Here is a 21,906-nt window from a genome sequence, read left to right as displayed (position 1 = left end):
AGAGTTGAGCTAGAGGGGGAGTATTAAGATATTCAGCCAACTAGTGTGGGTATGGATGCCATGCCATGATGACAGATCCACCCTTGTGCCACTAGTATGGTTGCTGAGATGCCATGCTATGATGGCAGATCCACACTTATGCCATGATGACAGATCCACACTTATTCCACTAGTATGGTCGGAGAGGTTATGGATGCAAACCACCACTGGTTTACAAGCAATGAGACACTTTAGTTTACTAGATTTATGGCATAGTTATAATGCTAGCTCATGTAGTCAAGTTCACACTATTGCAAAGTTATAATGCCAGCTCATGTAGTCAATTTCACACTATATATCAACCTTTTATGCTTTAGTAGAGTAAAGACCATATTAGGGAGTTCGAAAAAATCCCATTACTTTGGGAATTTACTTTTTAATATACTTTTTGGTGTATCTTCAGGCATACCAAAACCAAAGTTATCAGAGAATGTGGATTTAGAACCTACTCTTCAAGAGCTTTCCAATGATATGCCAAATTAGCTAGTTTTGATAAAAGCTTAAAAGGGTTTGTTGGAATTAGGGTTGCAAGAAAGCACACCAAGCTTGGAGAAGAAGAAGCAAGAATGCACACAACACACAATGTATTAGATTGTGTCAATGTACAAAAGATAAGTTAGCCCTAGAATTATGGGCGTATATACAAGCCGGGGGAAAAAACCTCCTAAAGAGGGAAAAAGTGCCCCGGCGGTCCTAAGTGTGTTCACACACATCACTGCCTATATATATGGCAACAAATCTCCCCTGGGAGTGATGGTGTGAACCAGAGCTGGCACTCATGTACAGGGAAGTGCCATGCCCGAAGTAGATCAGTCCACAAAGGGGAGCAAGCCCAAAGCTTTGCGGAAATCCTCGAACTTCTCACGAGGAAGCGCCTTTCTGAAAAGATCGTGAGGTTGTCCTGTGTTGGCACATAGACCAAGCTGATCTCTCCTGCAGTCTCTCCCTGACATAGTGATAATGCACCTCAATGTGCTTTGTGCGAGCATGAAAAATTGGGTTTCTCGCACCTGCCAATGCGCTTTGACTGTCAGTGTAGATAGAGGTGGCAGACTCCTGTCCAATACCCAAGTCAGTCCCATAAGCCGTCTGAGCCACACACACTCAACCGTAGCTGTGAAAGCTGCCCTGTACTTAGCTTCACAACTAGAAGTGGCCACAGTAGGTTGCTTCTTTCTCAACCAAGATATGCATGAGCTACCGAGCATGAAACAAAAACCACTTGTGGACACTCTTGTGTCATAGCAGCCAGCCCAATCTGAGTTCGAAAGAGCATGTAAATCTGGCGGCAACGATCTCCCCTTGGGATAAAACAACCCAAGATGTATGGTGCCATTGAAGTAGCAAAAGATGCATTTATGCATAAACCTGCTCACCTGTGAGACTACAAACTGAATGTCCGGCCTCGTTACATAAATGAGGCAACCAACAGCTGTTTGATAAAGTGTGACATCAAAGTGATCTCCAGCATCATGAAGACTCAACTTCAAACCTGTCTCCATTGGAGTAGCAATAGGCTTGCAGTCTCAAGGCCAAATCTCTGCAACAATGTCTCAATATACTTTGTTTGACACAAAGCAATACCTCCATCACACTGCTTAAATTGTATCCCCAAATAATGATGCAAATGCCCCAAATCTGACATCTCAAAAGAGGCATTCAAATCAGCCTTAAAATCAGCAATATGACTCTCATTTGGTCCTGTGAGCAGCATGTCATCGACATAGAGAGCAATGATTATATGTACATTATCCACACATTTAACATACAAAGTGCTTTCTGTTGGACTATTCTGAAAACCATGTGCAGTCAAATATGCATGTATCTTTTCATACCAAGCTCGTGGAGCTCGCTTTAAACCATACAAAGCCTTTTTCAACCTGCACACTTTGTTTGCCTGCCCTCTTTGAATAAAACCACGAGGATGCGATACATACACCTCCTCATGCAAATCTCCATTCAAGAACGCAGTCTTTATGTCCAACTGATGTACATTCCAACCATTATGAGCTGCCAATGCACAAATACTACGAATGGTAGTCATACGACAAGTGGGAGCAAAGGTCTCATCAAAATCAATGCCCTTTTCTTGAGCATAACCCTTTGCAACAAGTCTAGCTTTATAGCGATCAACACTGCCATCTGGCTTTCGTTTCAACTTAAAAACCCACTTACATCCAATGGCCTTTTACCAATAGGCAAATCACACAAAGAACCATGTACCATTCTTCATTATAGCATCATATTCACTTTGCATTGCACCCAACCAATTTTTTGATTTTTATGCCTCATCAAATGAAAGAGGTTCTTCCTCTTCACACATACTAGACACAGCCAAAGCATGACAATCTGATGCATAAGAGGCATGCTGAAAACCTGAACGAGTACGACTAGATATAGGTGTATCAATTTTACTATCACGCAAGGTTTGCCTCATTAGGACTTACATTTGAATTCCCACCTGTAAATAGAGGCAACAACGTATCAAATACATCCCGTGAGCTCACACCTGTCTCTTTGGTACATGATAACGAAGGTTGCACAGCATCTTCCACAAAAACAATATCTCTACTAATCAAGAGACGCTTTGACTGCGGATGATACAATCTGTAACCCTTGCTCTCAGCACTGTAACCAACAAAAATGCATTTGATAGCCTTATCATCCAATTTTTTGCGTTGTTGCACAGGCACTAAAGCATAGGCCAAGCAACCAAAGACACGCAAGTGACCAATAGAAGGCTTCCTGCCATGCCAAGCTTCGTATGGAGTAATAGACTGCAAGGCCTTAGTGGGACACCTGTTGAGTACATATGCAGCACACATGACAGCCTCAAGCCAAAACGCATGTGGCAAAGCTTGGCTCTTGACCATACATTGTGCCATCTCCATAAGTGACCTGTTTTTCCTCTCAGCAACACCATTTTGCTGAGGGGTATACGGCACTGTACATTGGTGTTTTATCCCACGACTAGCCAGAAATGCATCAAACTCTTTAGACATGTACTTCCCCCCTCGATCAGATCGGAGGGCGCCCACAGTATAATTGGATACATTTTCAACCATAAGCATAAACTGTTTGAAGCACAAAAACACTTTGGACTTTGCCTTCAGTAGTGGATATACCCATGCATGCCTTGAGTAATCATCAATGAAAGTCACAAAGTACAAGTGTTTACCAAATGACGGAGTTTGCATAGGCCCACATACATCACTATGTACAAGTTGCAATTTCGAGTGGCCCGGACAGAACCATCCTTTGGAAACGCAGAACGCTCCATTTTTTCCAAAATACAGCCTTCACAAACATGTTTCAATGGTGCCTAAAGAGGGGGCTATCAAATTTCTGCAAACGCAGCAAACTAGCAAAGTTCAGATGACCAAAACGAGCATGCCATAGTTTTGCATCTGAAACTGCCTTTTCATCAAAAACTGCATTTGCTGAATCTTCCACACACTTGCCATAAGAATTGAGCCTATACAGCCCATGAAATAAGGTGCCAGATACAATAATCGTATCACCAAAAGTCAAATCATGAACAGTACATCTGTCATCCACAAATTTGACTACAAGTCCAAGTCTGGCAAGCGCAGAGACAGACAATAGATTCTTCTTTATCCCTGGCACATACAAAGCATCTGAAAGTGTGAAAGCACTCCCATTTGTAGTAGTAAGCATAATTTTACCAATGCCCTTCACTGGGTAAGAAGCATTATTGGCACATGTGACAGTATTCTCGTTAGGGACAGCCTCAAGACAAGTGAACATATCACGATGCGAGGTAATGTGCTTTGTAGCACCACTGTCAAAATACCAAACATCAGAGTCAACAGAAACTGCCAAACATGCATCATGTACAGATGGGTCATACTAGCAATACACGCTAAACGCCCATTTTGTATCCTGCACAACATTTGCAGAATTTGCATTTGTATGATCAGTTGCCTTACAATAGTTGCACCTAATTTTTTTCTTGCCTTTAAGAGCCTTCTCAGACCTATTGTTGCTACCTGTGGAAGGAGAAGAAGTTGCAGACCTACTAATAGGAGAAGAAACACTGGAAGGGGCTGCCTTACCACTTCTTCTCTATTGGGCAGCAACAAATGCGTGATCAACTGCACGCTGCCTAGCCTTGTTTTGCCTGGACTGCGCTTCTTGCAAGAGCTTGTTGACTAAAGTATCATACTTGACAACATCTGTCCTCAGTAAAACAAGTCTCCACTCGGAAGCAAAAGTCTGATATGACTCAGGTAAAGCATCAAGAACAGTCTGTACAAGAGAATGATCAGGAATAATCTCAAATGCAAAAATCAACTGTTCCTTGAGATCTTTAATCTCAGTAAGAAAAACATTCATGTCATCATCTTCCTGCATAATCTTCGATTCTAGCTCTTTATGCAGGTAAGAGATTTTTGCCTCGTTACGACCTGCATACAAACTAGCTAGAATATCCCAAGCTTGTTTTGCTGTTTTAGCTGAACGAATATGTGGGGTGATGTTACGTTTGACAGAAAGTGTAATCAAGACATGAGCTTGCGCATCTTTACCATCCCAACGAGCTTGTTCACAGCAATGGGTAAAACAGCACAACAGTAGAGCTGCTAGAACCTGCAACATCCTCAACAACAGATCCTACATCCACAGAACTTGGACGTACATCCATACCCTGCACAATTATTCACACTTCTTTTGCAACCAAAACATGCTGCATCATGTATGCCCAAAGTGGGTAGTTGCTGTCTCCATCCAATTTGTCATCAGCAGACAACATGCAAAATACATCATTGCTGTTATCAGCCATGGCCACTGACTGAAACTGATGCAAAAGCTACCTGTAATGAAGCAAAGACTTAACAGAGAACAACTCATGCTATGTAGCACGGTCCACAATAGAACTGTCAAAATTTCTGCAAAAAAAATGATGAAAACACATGTGCAGAACTTGCAATGCAAAAACGGAGCCCGAAACGACCTTAGATGCGATTTCTGAGAACCCAAAGCCCTACGCGCTTATTTGCAGAGTATAGGGACCTACAAGCGCTCGTGAAAGCTCACCTCAATCAGAGAACGTGAGTCGGAGGGTGCTGGTGGCGTAGCCCTGGGAGCCGATGCCTGCTCTGATACCAATTGTTGGAATTAGGGTTGCAAGAAAGCACACCAAGCTTGGAGAAGAAAAAGCAAGAATGCACACAACACACAATGTATTAGATTGTGTCAATGTACAAAAGATAAGTTAGCCCTAGAATTATGGGCGTATATACAAGCCGGGGAAAAAAACCTCCTAAAGAGGGAAAAAGTGCCCTGGCGGTCCTAAGTGTGTTCACACACATCACTGCCTATATATATGGTACCAGGGTTCACCGTGCTCCCATTTTTTTTTGTCTTGCAAAATGGGAATTGTGATTTTTCCAAACTCCCTAATATGGTATTAGTCGAGTACTTTCTCTTTGAGTCCCATTTTGGCTTCACAAGTTTATATAGGCACTCTATATATGGAAGTGTTGATTTTGAATGTGTATGCCTATTCGGTTTGGTGCATAGTTACAAAAAACATTTAGTTGCAAAACATTCCATGTAGAGAATCTAATATTGGTAAGTTTGTTGGCAGATGTTTGTTTTAAATGTGATGAGTTCACATAACACTATTGTTTGTAGACAAAATAGATAATATTTCCTGAAAATGAGAAACATTTGGCATCTTTCAAAAATTCAATAAAAAAGGTTCAGTTTTTACCTCTTTTTAAAAAGTGGTCTATGCATGCATACAACACTGCCAAAAAATGATAATATTTTGGGCACTTTACACATTTCTTACAAAAATTGACATTAAAAAAGGGACTTCATTTTGCTTACTTTTGGAGATTATAATTGAAAATCTAAAAATAAGTTTTCAAAAAACATGCCAAAATATAGACAATGTTTATTATTTTCATCTTTAATCTAGAAAAAAAATGATACAACTGTAAAAAGAAGCTATTTTCTAAACATATAGCTTATGGCATAGTTATGGTTTCTCATAATCAATGCTATTTACACCAACACCATCACTAGTTGATGTGTCTTTCCCTAAGAAGGTAGACAAGGCATCCTCTTCTTCAGTATCCACAAATACATTTTTTTCTTCTATCTGTACATTGTTAGCATGATTGAGGATGTGCTACAGAGTGCATCTATAAAAAACTATTTATATAATATATTATAAAAGTGTTATCTTGATACAGCTATTATCTTAATTATAAAACCCTATTTTGGCTCTTGATGAGAGTAGTATTAAAATCCATTTTGAAGCTCTTCAGTATCACAATTTCTTAATTGATAATATATACTTTTTTTTAAAAGATTTTGCTACATATAGATGAATTTTAAAATATCATGAATAAGTTATTTAAAAGTTTTCTAATTTTGAAAAATAATTACACACTCATTTTTAAAGAAGATGTCTTTGATGTGACAAAAAGGGGTTAAAATGGTAATTTTAGTTATTAAATGAGATTAGAAAGCATGAAAAAGTTTGCTTTAAGAAACAAGTTTATACTTTCCAAAATACTTTTTTGTAAAATATTAGGCATGGACTTGGGTTCGAATCCTATTGGTTACTACACATGGTAAGGATCTTTTAGCTACAACATTTGTGGCCAACTTAATGCAGAGTAAGAACTTTTTCAGCTAAGAGTTGATGTTTTTCAGATTCAACTTAATACAAAACATCAACTTTTAGTTACAACATTTGTGGCCAACTTAATGCAGAGTAAGAACTTTTCAGCTAAGAGTTGATGTTTTCCATCAACTTAATACAAGACATCAACTTTTATGAAAAATTGATATTTTGCATCAAGTTGATGCAAAACATCAACTTTCTATGCAAAAGATCAACTTTTTTACAAAAGTTAATGTTTTGTATCAACATTATGCAAAACATCAACTTTCCCACAAAAGATGATGTCATTAACTTTCCCACAAAACTTGATGTTTTGCATCAACTTGATGTTTTGCATCAACTTTGATGCAAAACATCACAATGTAAAACATCAACTTTTCCATAAAACTTGATGTTTTGCATTAACTTTGATGCAAAACATCAATTTTTATAAAAAAAAGTTGATGTTTTGCATCAACTCGTGCAAAACATCAACGTTTAGGTTAAAAGTTGATGTTTTTCATCGAGTTGATGCAAAACATTAACTTTTCCACACAACTTGATGTTTTGCATCAAAGTTGATGCAAAACATCAACTCTATCACAAAACTTGATGTTTTGCATCAAGTTTTAATGCTCCGGAGAAGAAAGTTGGAGGATCGGAGGTGGATTTTCACAAACGGCATGTTTTAGCAATTCCTTTTAACCTACCATGCTCATACGACCTATTCCATAAATTTTGAGTACCAACACGACTATGTTTCGATATGATGTACAGACGTCACATAGTGATTTACTGCATCAGCAAATCGCTCTGTGACGTCTGTAGATCGCATCGAAACATAGTTATGTTGGTACTGTGAAATAGGTTATCTAAATATGCTAGCGTAAACGGAATCACTAAAACATGTCTTTTGTGAACACCATCCTCTGATCCTCCAACTTTCTTCTCCAGAGCATCTGAAACATGTTGCAAAACATCAAGTTTTATGATAGAGTTGATGTTTTGCATCAACTTTGATGTAAAACATCAACTCTTAGCCTATAAGTTGATGGTTTGCATCAACTTTGATGTAAAACATCAACTTTTAGGGGGCTATTTTTCTTAACTTTGAAATATTTTTATATTTTTTTATGAGATTGGTTTTATTTTTGTCACTGATAAATCTGTAAAAAAATCATTCCAAATAGTAGATAGTAGCCAATAAAATCTCAAAAAACTTAAAAGAAATCTATAAATCATAGAATTAAAGAAAAACTATACCTAAGATAAGGTGATATAGGTAGAACATAGGTTTAGGGATAAGGATTTGAAAAACACACATGGCAGCAACCTTTGACTACAAATTTGAGAGGAGGTCATTTAAAAAAATGCTTTTCTATGTATCCATGTAACCTTTGTATCATTAATAATATCGATATATATAGTAGATGCCAAAAATTCATGAGCTTGATTGGATAATCCATGATGACGTGTAATCCATTGGTTTTAATCAAGACGTGCAAGGCTCCATTGATTTGGAAAACCATGAGTCGATTGATTCGCCAATCTTAATTTTTGTTCTAAAATTTATTTTAAAGTTGAAGAACTATAAGCAAATGCACATGGTGGGACCATCTCTGTCGGGGAGTGGGGGGTGCAAGTGATCCTGGACTCTGCCATGCTTATGTGCACTAGTATGCTCTTGGATAGCATAGGGACCTTGAATCTACTGTCATTTCGAAAGCTCCAAGCTCCTCTCTACCATCATTCAAGAAGCCCTAAGATCCTCTATTTTCTCTTTTTACACAAAGACAATGTCACAGGCCAAGATTGCATCTCTCAACATCCTTCGTATGTCCTCCAAATAATTATAACCAAAGCTCATTCTACACTACCCTTAGACATACCATCTCTCAATATCCTTCACATGTACTTTAAATAATTGTAACTAGAGTTGATTCCTACACTACTCTTAGACATACCATCACCTACGTTCATGATAATGGCTATCTGGATCAAACATCAACATATGCATACTATGAATTTTTGCCACCACCACATATATACATGATATAGGCTACAATTTCTTTCTACCACCATTATCCATATTGCATAACAAGAAAACAAATGCCTACGTGGGTCAAAATTTACACCCATAGGCTATATGATGTCTGCCTCTAAAATTGTCCTGTTGAAAAAATATTTCAATTTTCTACTCTTTTAACATGCTTAGGTTTACTTATAGCCTCTATAGTTACTGTCTTCTATATATATATATATATATATATATATATATGAATAGAAGTCTACCTTTGCACACCTATAAGCTAACCTCTTTAAACTCTTAGCATTGGTTGTATATCATGCCCACTACCTGCTTATAAATAATAGAGCAAATAATTATGTCATGCAAACTGCAAGGTAAGTATATACTAAAGGCTTTGCTATTTGGGTCTAGAAATAGGCTTAAGGATGTTTGTAGGATTTTTCATAAATTATGGAGCTTATAATGTTATGTATTCTAATATTTTTGGAGTGCTTGTCAAATAATGTGCATATTTATGCATAGCGGTAAAATTTGTCGCAAGAAAGTCCATTAAAAAAAGTGTCTTACATTCATGAAATTTATAAAATAAATTTTTATTTAAAAAAGATTGATATTTCTTTAAGTTGTGTAGATTCTTATGCCATTTTATAAGTCAAGTTTATTTTTATGTCATAAACAACAGTAGTTTATTAATCTACGAAGGTCACACGTGTTCTCAATCTTGAAGAAAATAGCAAAATTCATGTAATTTCTAAATGTATAAATGGAATTCTAGATGTGTTTTTAAAAAACTATGTTTTAGGCCATTTTTGAGATTTCACACATTTTGGGAGGGAATCTTTATAGGTAACCCTCATCAGCTACCTATTTTGGTCACAATAATGTTACATATAGTGGTCATATAATAAGTTTAACATACTACAGGAGATGACTATGCTAGAGATTACACGTTTGTTACTGTAGGTGCACAAGATTCTAAAATTATTGTTTGTTAAGTTGAGCACGTAATCAAGTCTGATAGTCTAACCCATATTGCAAGAAAGAAGTTATGGATAAGAACACCTTTCAAGCATGGAAGTTCAAAATGATAAACATCCTCATGGGAAAAAGATATTTGAAGTTTGTTTTAGGTGAGCCATAGATTCCACTTTTGAATAGGCATGCAAGGTGTTTAAGTCATGGAATGAGAGAGCCAATAAAGTGATGTACTATGATATCTATTAGCATATTGGATGCTATGATCAACATACATCGATATATATAATGGAGAGACACCTAAGGATGCATGGGATACCTTGGTTAAAGCTGTACAACACAAGTATCAAGGTAAGAAAGATGTCTTAAATAAAAAGTTACATAATATGTGAAGGAATAAAGCTATACAGCACAAGTATGAAGGTAAGAAAGATGTCCTTAAATAAAGAGCTACATAATATGTAAAGGAATAAGATGAGTATTAGTGATTACTCATTAAAAGTAAAAGGGCTTTTAGATAGTCTCACGAGCTCCACTTGATGATGACTTAGTGTCGATCACACTGAATGGGCTTTCTAGAGTATGATCAATTTCAAAAATATCTCTAAACGTACGATGATGAAAGCATCCCAAAATTTGAGGACCTTATAGGGCTTTTGATCATTAAGGAGATGAAAGTGGGGAGTGAATCAAATTCCCAAAATACACAAAAGGAAACACATGAATAGGCCTTCTACACAGCTAGAAGGCCTATTCATGTGTCTCATCAGCTCCACTTGATGATGACTTAGTGTCAATCACATTGAATGAGCTTCGTAAGAGTATGATCAATTTCAAAAATATCTCTAAACGCACGATGATGAAAGCATCCCAAAATCTGAGGACCTTATAGGGCTTTTGATCATTAAGGAGATGAAAGTTGGGAGTAAATCAAATTCCCAAAATACGCACAAGGAAACACATGAATAGGCCTTCTACACAGCTACATGTAGACGTAGACTCGTAGATTTTCATCTAAAGGCCATGAGGTGTAGTCCACTTTGGAAATAGAAATCATGGTTAGGAATCTAAAGGCAAAAACAGGTACAAGATGCCACTCTAGAGGCATGGGGATCTAGAGAGGCTAAGGGAAATGGGAAAAAAATTTGAATTGAAAATGGCATGGAGTGCTATTATTGTGAAGCCAAGGTGTAAGCCAGTTTAGAAATATAAATCATGGTCAAGAATCTAATGTACAAGTGGAAGAGGCCACTCTAGAGGCATGGGGAGCCAGAGAGGCTGAGGTGGATAGAAAAAAAAGAGTGAAAATGGCATGGAGTACTATTATTGTGGCAAACAAAGGCATATAGCAAAGGTTTTCTATAGAAAGAAAAAATTGGGAAGTTACAACAAGGGAACTATGCATCTTCAAGAAAGCAAGCTTGAGATAGAAATGAGCAGCTTTTTTTGATGCAACAATATCAGAGTGAAAATGGTATGGAGTGCTGTTATTGTGGCAAACCATGACACATAGCAAAGGACTACTATAAAAAACAGAAAGTGGAGAGTTATAGTAAGGGAAATATTTATCTTTAAGCAAGCAAGTCGAAGGTAAAAATGAGTAGCTTTTTGTGATGAAAAAATATGCTTAGTTCCATGACTACAAATGTACAAAATACTGGAGAAGTATGATATGTGTATTTATTTGCTTCTAACCACATGATCAACCATGGTGAGCAGTTTAGAGATATGCTGAAAATAAAGAAACCATTGTATATGGAAACAGGTGATGATAGCCCACATGAGCAACGAAGGTGTCATCTTTATGTGAATGGTTTGAATGCAATGTAAATATCCTGGCTAGCAGTACTACTTGTTGAATTATAAAATGCAATGTAATATTTTGTCGAGCTTTATGTAAATGCCAAATGTGAATTCATGGATGTGTCCCAACCCAATGCACATTTTGAGAAGTATGAAATCCTTGGTCAATATGTACATATGAAAACTATGCATAAATATATATTTCTCTTATGCCTTTTATCACATGTAACTTTGGTTGGTTTTTGTCATTTTTGTGAACGTGTTTGTGAGCTACTCCCCATATTCATTAATTAGTGCCTGCAACAAGCGGGCACTAATTAATGAATTCATACATTAAGGTTTAAGCTCTATACTTAAAAATTCAATTCACTCAAAAAATATAAAAAAAAATAAAAATCTATCTAGCGTCATTTTCACTCGTCGTTGTCTCTCTCAGCGTCTCTCTCTCTCCGTCCTGAGGTGTCATCGTTCATCCCTTCTCTCTCTCTCTCTGGATCATTCGTCTCTCAAACATCGATCTTTCTCTCTCATGCACGCATGGGGCTATTGCCCAGACATCTCTCTCTCTCTCTCTCTCACCCATGGGGCTATTGCCCAGTCGCGAATGCGATGACGCAAGCAACTTTTATAGCTGCATTTGAAGTCTCCAGAGATAAATTTGCTTCAAGAGTTTCCAACTTTAAAAAATTGCACCACCTCAAGCCTTCACCTAAACCTTACAAAAAAAAAGAAAATCGACCTCCTCATGATCTACTCTTTGCCATTAATTAATTAATGGCCAAAGAAATTTGACACCCATATTTGATACCATCTTTCATCCTCTCAAACAAAAGAAGAGTTCTCCCAAAAGAAGGTAGGATGAGAGCGATGGGAAAAGGAAGTCGTGCAAATAGCTGTCTTGCATATAAATTCTTTTAAGTAATGTTTTCTTTTTTAAAGGTAGTGCATGCCCTACTGCTAAGGTAGAGTCCGTACACTAAAAACCAATGGCGTGAATACACAACTAAAAACGTAATACCCAAAATAATGCTAAGGTAGAGTCCGTACACTAAAAACAATGGCGTGAATACACAACTAAAAACGTAAGTCTGACACTATCGATGGCGCTGTGTATATGTTGGCTCTTGTAAGGATGCTCTCAGGGATATTTAACGGCCGATAATTAAACAAGCACACACAATACCTTACCTTGCCTCATTCTCCTATGGCGCCGCCTCAGGCCCTTGCTTCCTGTCTCTTGCTTTTGCTGCTCGCTCACTGCCATCTTATCGCGATGATGCCACGTTCGTAAGCTCTTTGCAGTTTGTCTTTGCTAATTAAACATTACATTTGAGCTAATTGCGTCATGCTTTGCCCTGCGTGTATCTAATGCCGTTACATTTGAGCCTAATTACGCCATGATTTGCCCTGCGTGTATCTAATGCCGTTACTAATCCCCTCCTTTACTGCAGCGGATGGGCATCCTGATGACGACAGCAACTGCACCTGCGACGAGCTCTGCAGACACGAGTACCCCGATTGCTACTACCCGCTTGCATGCTTTTGCAATTGCGCCACCAAAGGCGCCAGCGTGGAGAAATTGTGCTTAAAGTGAAAAAAAAAAAACTTGGTTGAAATAGCTTGGTGTGTATGATTTGAGACTACATGCAAGTACATTGATTGCAGAAAATTTGTGCTATTTGTTGCGCTTAGTTCAACATGGGAACAATCTCTTGCTTGAGCTTTCCCTAGTGTGATGTCCTTCCAATTAATCAACGTGGGAACACTCTCTTGTTTGAGCTTGTCTAGTGTGATGTTGCTCCCATTAATCAAATAATTTATGGGGTTATAGAGGAAAATTTCAACGTATGTTCGTCCCCACATATCGACCATCTCCTCCTGAACAAAGAAGGTTATGGATCTGCCTTTGTACATGTACCTCTGCCTGAAATTTGAAGGCCGGCCTAACCTTCAATTAGAAGGCCAAATTTTACTTTGACCTTAGCTAGCCTTCAAGTTCACATAAATCTGCATATCTATATATAAAAATTTATTTAAAAAATCAGATTGATGGCCTTCGACTACAGGAATGATGGAAGGCCCAATAAGAAGTGATGTACCACATGGTGGCGTTCAGGATCTGGTTGGCCACGACCACTCTGTGTGGTAGAGAAAGCTGAGGTTGTGCTCTAGTAAAGGAGCTTCCTTAGAATTCTTAGGAGAAGAAGGTACTATTTGTTGCTGCTCTACTGAAATGTCAAGGCTCACCTGACATCCAAGGCAGCCTATTGAAATGTCAATGCCCACCTAAGATCCAAGGTAGCACACACACCGAGTCCCGATGTGCCCGGTTGAATACTGTCAAACTGGTCATCAAGTCGGGCTTGGTAAACTTTCAACCCAAACTCCAAACGACTTGTGTGAGGTGATCCACAAAAATCCTCAATCATCGTTTGCAAACTGCTTGAGGTTACCCTCCCAGCCTACCAAATAAGGTGGCGTGTCATGTGTAAACTCTCAATCCAAATTCTCCTCTAGAGTGGAGAAATAGAGATGGAGCCACTACAAACCAATGTCCTCGACCCAAAGGTAAGAGCTCATCACCTATGGCACAAAAAGGGAGAGGAAAGGCACCAATGTGTATCCCTTGCGAACATAGCACGATATGGCAAAGTGATCTCCTCGTGGCCCCCTAAAGAAGAACCTAGCTGTGAGCACCAATAGACATAAAAAAACTTCTCGTCGCAGATAAACCCAAGGCAAAGCAAGGTCCCCTCCAAGAAGGCCCGATCCACTCTATTGTAGGCCTTCTCTCAAAGTCGATGAGAAGCACAACGAGATCCCTGCCTCTAACCTTGGTGGTGGCTATCGCCTGCCGGAAAGCATTAGGATACATTTTGGTGGGCTCACTTTGTCTTATTCACACATGTAAGGGTGAGTTCACTTTAAAAAATGCCCCATACAGGTGGCTTGGTCTCACCGCTACATATGTCAATAAGACAAATGTAGGCGGCTGAAATGTATCCTATTCGGCCAGAAAGTGAAGATGTTATCCAAGATGCTCTGATCTTGGATAAAAAGCCAGTGTGGGATCAGGTCGGGGAGATATGGCTCCAAGCAAAGATTGATCACTTTGAGGCAAATGAGGCCCTCTTCCAAGTTCCATGTGCTTGAGAAGTGAGCAGGCCTGCATGAAATCGGCTCGAAATCCATGTTCTTTGTGATCCTAGGAGAATGAAGAGCTTGCAAGGTGCTACATCAGATCACAAACCCTCACCAAGGCTGGACAACACTATTAATGTGGAGCCTTAACGACATCTGCAGCTTGGCACCCCACCACCCATGTGTGATAGAAGCGGACAGTTTTGGAGTTGATAACGGGCACCCGCCGCTGCTACAAAGGTAAGGTGGTGATGGCAGCACGCGCATCATACATAATTTGCAGGTGGCCAAGGTGGCACAAGAGCCTTCTGAAAATAGAGGTGCACCAAAAATAACGATGAGAAAAAAAGAAAACAATAATTTTTTTAAAAATATATTTTTTTCCCTTTTTATTAAGTTGCCAAGTGACCTTCTATCCATGCTTTCTTTTCTAAAAGATGTTAGGCTACCCAAGGTAAAAACGTAAGTATGACACTCTTGTGAAGATGCTATCGGATTAACGGTGACGGCCCCGATAATAAACAAGCACACACAATACCTTAGTAGGCCCTTGCTTCCTGTCTCTTGCTTTTGCTGCTCGCTCAGTGCCATCTTATCGTCGTGATGATGCCACATTCGTAAGCTCTTTGCAGTTTGTCTTTGTTAATTAAACATTACATTTCAGCTAATTACGTGTATCTAATGCCATTAATCAAACAGCTAATTACGTCATGATTTGCCCGACGTGTATCTAATGCCATTACATTTGAAAGGAAAAGGAAAATAATCTCATCACCTATGGTACAAAAAGGAAAAGGAAAGGCACCAATGTGTATCCCTTGTGAACAAAGCATGATATGGCAAAATGATCTCCTCATGGCCCCCTGAAGAAGAACCTAGCTGTGTGATCACCAATACAGAGAAAAAAGCTCCTCGTATCTAAGAGGCAGATAAAGCCAAGGCAAAGCAAGGTCCCATCCAAGAAGGCCCGATCCACTCTATTGTAGGCCTTCTCTCAAAGTTGATAAGAAGCACAACGAGATCCCCACCTTTAACCTTGCTGGTGGCTATCACTTGCTAGAAAGCATATAGGATACATTTCAGCGGGCTCACTTTGTCTTGGGTGAGATCACTTTAAAAATTTCCCCTTACATGTGGCTTGCTCTCACCCCTACATATGTCAATAAGACAAATGTAGGTGGCTATCAAAAAGTGACGATGTTATCCAAGATGCTCCAATCGTGGATAAAAAGCCAGTCTAGGGTCACATGGATCAAGTCGGGGAGATATGGCTCAAAGCAAAGATTGATCACTTTGAGGCAAATGAGACACTCTTCCAAGTTCCACGTGCTTGAGAAGTGAGCCGGTCTGCATGATGAAAGCAGCTCGAAAGCCATGTTTTTTGAGATCCTAGGAGAATGAAGAGGGAAATTTCAGTAGGCCATCCTCTCTTAGTAGAATGAAGAGGGAAACTACAATGGGCCCTCCTGTCCCTTTGTGGGGGCGTGCCTCCTCTAGTCTACACGCACGTCCGCGATCACAAAGCACGTGAGGGTTCTCTTGGTGACATGCAAAGGAAGAGGCTAAAGCTGGGTGAACGAAAAAGAAAAAAGAGAGATAGAGAGGGATGGACTCCCTACGCAATGGGAGAAGGGTGGGTCGGGCACAGAAGCCTAGAATATATGGAAAAGGCACGTGCATGCAAAGGCTACAGAATCCGAGTGGTGGAAGAGAGGGATGTAGACAAGAGAAGTGGAAGAGGGATGCCAAGAGAAAAAGACAGGGGGGCTTTGTGTTGAAATAATACACCAAAATATCCACTAGTGATGACTAATAATACACCAAAATATTCATTAAGTGACATAGGGAAATATGGTTCTAAGGTCTTAGGCCAATTTTATATTATATAATATGGTCCACTTAGCTGCACAAATCCACAAGAAAAAGGCACTTAAAGAAAGTGGAGGAGGATCTTTGCTTGCACCCAAACCTAGGCAAAGGGTGCCCTTTTTCATGGTGCGCTCAAAACTAGAAGGAATTAGAAGACGGTCTACACTTAATCATTTGTACTCATGCCTATTTAAAGGCTCATATCTAATGCATTAGTACTCTCATTCACCATGTCCATGTTTTCATAATGTTGATTATTTTCTTAATCATGTAATTAATATTAATCCATTTCATTAGCTCTTCAATATGCTTTAATCATGGGCCTAATCTTTGACTTTAATCCGCCATGCTTGTTTTCATGGTATCAAAGCATAGATCCATAACCACTTCTCTCGCTTTAATCCTCGATCATCATCCATATAATTATTGATAATCATATTTTAAAGCCTAGTTACCAACAATTTGCTTTGTTTTCTCCATCACCCACCTCCCATGGAGGCTTGATTTCTTTGCCTTTAGTCAACCAAAGCCCAAGCTATCTCTGGGGAATCTTCCTAGCTTAAAGGTAACCAAGGGTGGAGGGTCAATGGCGGTGGTGAAGCACACAACAAGCTGAGAGAAAGAAAGCAACAATTACCCTGTTTTTTGGAGAAAACCCTAAAATCATCTTCATCAGTGCATCACAGTCTAATTTCTCTCATCCTTAGGGATTTTTGGGCACGGCGAACATGGTGGTGGGCTCAGAATTTCAATTGGAAGCCTGGAGTAGCCACTACGACTCTATGTGTTTCTCTAAGACATGGTTTGGCAAAATAGAGATTAAGGTATGATTATAATCACGGTGGTGGAATCCCATGCAACAATCCACTCTATTTTTGGAGAAAACCCTAAAATTGTCTTCATAAGTGCATCACAGTCTAATTGTGCTCACTCCTAGGGGTTTTTGGGCTAGGGATTTTTGGGCACGGTGAACACGATGGTGGGCTTAGAATTTTATTTGGAAGCTTGGAGTAGCCACTATAACTTTATGTGTTTCTCAGAGACATGGTTTGGCAAAATACAGATTAAGGTATGATTATAATGACTAAAAATATTCTTATAAGCTTAAAACCCATCTACACACTCTGGTCTAATCTGTTTGAAGCATTCTTCATGAATGGTTGAGGAGGACCATCATTTGTGTGAGCTCAGTTCTCTACTTCCAAAACAATGAGGTAAATCATTATATCATGATTAAATTAGGTTTAATTTGTGAATTATTTGGCTAATTAGTGGTGGTCATGTGTGAACCTTCAAATGCTAAGTACATTAAACCAATGAAGAAGGTCAAGAATGTCAAGAAGCCAAAAAACAAAATCTAAGTCTTATTATATGCTTATGCAAAGGGTATGGGTTTTTCTAAATTTTTGTCAACTCACATACATTTGTATAGTAAAGGAAGTTTTTAACATCTTTTCTATCTCATTGTAAGGGTTTAGACATTGGCCTTAATAAGCTTAAAAGCTAATTGGTAAGATTTACCTAAGTCATGGAAAATTCTTTCAAAATTGAAAAATCTGAAGACCGTTTCACACCTGGCAAGCCAAGATTAAGTTTACCCTAATGAGGAAAGGGTTATGGTGGGAAGTAGCTAATGGAAAGGAAAAGATACCCAACACTAGAGATGAAAAGTCAATATGGGTTATCAGCATTGTAAATCATTGACTTGAGCCTTAATGATACATATATTCATCCGCATAGATGGAAAAGATAGTTCTCATGATGGATGGAGGAACACACTCATAGTTCTCATGATGGATGGAGGAACACAATTGACACATTATTTGGGGCACAATCAAAGAACTCAAAGATAATCCTACTCATAACATTCCTTGAGCTTAAAATGAACCAAGGTGAGTCACTCTAGACTCATTTTCATGTAGTTGAGATGAGTCACTATCGACTCATGTCAATTACATGAAGAGCTGTTAAAATACATGAATCTAGGGTGGCTCATAGCAAGTGATTAAGCCCATAATGAAAGACTAAGAAAATGCTAATACAAGATTAAGATAAAGGTTAATCAATGACACAATAATTAAGACATAGACTCCATAATCTCATCACATTAGCTTAATCCAAGTACATGCTTATATAGCTCTCATCCATATGCTCCATGCACCCTTGTGCCATCCATTTGTCCATAAATGCTCACACTACATGTGCCTCCTTGCACTTTCCATGTACTACCTTTTTGACCTTTGACTTCACCTTTTACAAATGACCATACAAATCAACCTTTGCCAATGTACCCTTAGTCTATTCCTCTTTCTAATGTGCATGCTCCTCCCCTTCCTCTATTCATGTTGCACCCTCACACATTGCTTTTCTTAACGCCTCCTTGCACTTTCCATGTGCTACCCTTTTGACCTTTGACTTCACCTTTTACATGGAAAGTGCCTCCTTGCACTTCCCATGTGCTACCTTTTTTATCTTTGACTTCACCTTTTACAAATGACCATACAAATCAACCTTTGCCAATGTACCCTTAGTCTATTCCTCTTTCTAATGTGCATGCTCCTCCCCTTCCTCTATTCATGTTGCACCCTCACACATTGCTTTTCTTAACGCCTCCCCTCAATGTGATGAGGGTCTAACACCTAACACGTATTGACCTAACCTACACTCCATACTCATATGGTTGGAGCGGTCCATCTAGGTTGCTCTATGAGCTACAATGTTGGCCGATAATCTATGCAGAGGCGGAGAGTTCTATCCTTCTTTTTTTGGAAAAGAACAGGTGCCCCCAAGGAGAGCTACTGGGGCGGCATACGAATCCTTGCTCAATAAGTTGGGAACGTTGCTCGTTAAGTTCAATGGCTTCAGGAAGGGACATTTTATAGGGCATTTTTGAGACGGGTTGAGTCCCAAGGATCACCTCGATTTCATGATCGACTTCTTGAGGAGGCGGTAGCCCTGTAAGCTCATCAGGGAAGATGTCAGAGAATTATTGGAGCCAAGAGGGTTCTGTCTCCTTACTAGGTTCGATGGTTTTGTTGAGCTTGACTAAGAAAACTTGCTGACCCTTACGTGTTCCCTTGAGAAGATGTTTTGCCTTGACTACCTAAGATTTAGGTTTTCCTGTTATCCCCTAAATGGATATTACTTGGCCATGCTCATTTTCAAAAGTGATACTCCCCTGGTTAGAATGAATGCTAGCTTTGTTTGCTAATTAACCAATCCATCCCAAGGATTCCATCATAAATTCCTAATGAGTTTGCTCATTACCCAGCTCAAAATCAAGGTTTCCTATAGAGTGGCGAGATACTACTTCTTTCCCACCACTGGCTAACTCTACAACCATTCTTCTAGCTATTTTTTGACCCAAGTTTAATTTTTGCAAACACCTAGGAGAAAGAAATAAATGGGTACTGCCACAATCAATCAAAAGCTGAAATGGCTTACCGTGATGAGTGGCTAGGGTTTGGATTACACCAAATTGTTTATTCGGACCTTGGTGTTGTACTGCCGCATGGACGGTGGCGCGTGGCGCGCTCTTCTTCAGCCATTTCTAAGGTCAGTTCTTCGCTTATAATACAGGCTGTCCTAGCAACTGTTCCTCCGTGGCCTCTGCCACACCCACCGCCTCTTGCACCTTGGTGGATAGGGGTTCCACAGCCTTGACTTCATCTGCCACCTTGGGGAAATGATGTTGCCACCTTGGGACAGTTGGCCCTAAAGTGTCCGGCTCATTGCACTCAAAACATAGAGGTCCTTCTCTGGAAGAAGCAGCATACGAGCGGGGGACAAAAGAGTTGCTTTGTCGCCCTCTATTGTAGTAGGGAAAATTTGTTGGGGTTTCTTGTAGGATTGATCTTTAGGATTTGCCTCAGGGTAAGATCTCTTTTGAGGCTTAGGTTTGTCAGTCCTCAATTCTTTCACAAGGGGTTTTGCTCGTATGAGAGCATCCTGTAATGAGCTTGGCCTCATTGCTTCAAGGCGGGAATCTAAGGGTTCATTTAACCCTTGACAGAAACGAGCCACTTGCTGGGAAGTAGTCATAGGTGGGGCGGCATACTTCCGAAGAGTGATAAATTTAGAATAGTAGTCCTTAAGAATCAAGTTGCACTGCCGAAGACAAAGAAACTCATTCATCTTTATGGATTCATGGGACGGGGGAAGATATCTTTCCTTCATGGCCTACTTGATGTCTTCCCACGTTTGAGAATGCTCGATGACTCCCTTGTCATGGCACCACTGTTTCCACCAGAGTTTAGCATCTTCGATGAGGTGAAACCATGCAAGCATAGACTGATTTGCTACTCCAGTACCGGCGACAGAGAAATAATCGTCCATCGCTTCAATCCAGACTTCAGCATCCTTCTCAATCTTTGAGCCTTCTCCTTTAAAGGAGGGAGGTTGCATTTGCTTGAGCAGGAGCTTATTCTCCTAGGATATCAGTGTAAAGTGCATTGGGAAGTAGAGGGTGATTGTCTTGGCCATCATTAAAAACAATTTTAAGATTACAAGATTCATACTTGCACAACGCTTATTTTGGAGAGTAAAACATTGAAATCATTTTATTTCCAAGGATGAGTTTTATTACTTGAGACTAATATAATTAGTCTTATTTGCCATCAAGGGAAATTCCTAAGCTTGACTATGACATAAGGGTAGAGCGGTCCACATAGGTTGAATATGGGGATTCCGCTGTAGTTTCTAAGACTCTAAAAACTGATGGTAAGGGTGGTAGACTCTAGATTGGGGTAGGTCCCAAACACAACTACTCTGTCAGCAGCAGGTAAGACTTGCATCACTTGGTCATACACCCAGCGATCCTAAGGTATGCCAATCCCATCTATAGTCACAGAGGTGTCGGCCCTGGGGGTATCGACGAACCAAAATAAAAGGATCATCTTCAACTTTTCAATCCAGCGATTCGATCTGCTCGGATGAAGAAATATCTCAGCCTACGACTCCAGAAATCTCTACCCCATCCTCTTTCAATACGAGAGAAACGAGGGAGGGACATATTCTCTAGTATCTGCACCAGGTGTCACGGAACTCGAAATTTGAGGAGTGACTAGCAGTCTAGAAACTTCGAGTAGGAATCTTCCTCTTTCTACAATCATTCAAACATCAATTCAACTTGTTTTTTTTTAGTAGGATGTTTTTATTAATTAGCATTATGTTAGGTAAACATTCATTGCAAAACAGTCCTTAAATGGCAATTCCTAGGAGCTAAGATAACCTCTCATACCAATTGTAAGGTTCCCCCCTTCTAAAATAGGGGAAACACTTAAGATAGTCCACTAAGTCTTAACTTGGAGAAAATTTCCTATTTATCGACACCTTGACCATGTAGAGATTCAAGGATACGATTCATAGGTAAGACCTAGTCCTATCCCGCAGAGCAGGGGGAGCGTGATCTTCT

The 21,906-nt window shown here is 39.4% G+C and overlaps 1 long non-coding RNA gene across 2 annotated transcripts in view; it reads left to right on the top strand.

The window, feature by feature from the left end:
• Positions 1-13,264, top strand: part of LOC147626540 (uncharacterized) — a 29,860-nt gene extending 16,596 nt beyond the window's left edge. The window contains exons 1-2 of one of the 2 annotated variants that reach the window (XR_015268667.1): positions 12,637-12,766; positions 12,935-13,264. This is a non-coding gene — a long non-coding RNA (uncharacterized LOC147626540). Of the gene's footprint in view, positions 1-12,636; positions 12,767-12,934 lie in introns of those variants that run through there. The other variant, XR_015268668.1, reaches the window with a different exon arrangement.
• Positions 13,265-21,906: the final 8,642 nt, after the last annotated feature.

The sequence above is a fragment of the Cibotium barometz genome, chromosome 22 (assembly GCF_041138505.1).
Source record: "Cibotium barometz isolate CiBa-2024 chromosome 22, ASM4113850v1, whole genome shotgun sequence".
Lineage (NCBI taxonomy): Eukaryota > Viridiplantae > Streptophyta > Polypodiopsida > Cyatheales > Cibotiaceae > Cibotium > Cibotium barometz.
The sequence above is the reverse complement of the archived record's forward strand: the minus strand, read 5'-3'. Positions and strand labels throughout refer to the sequence as shown.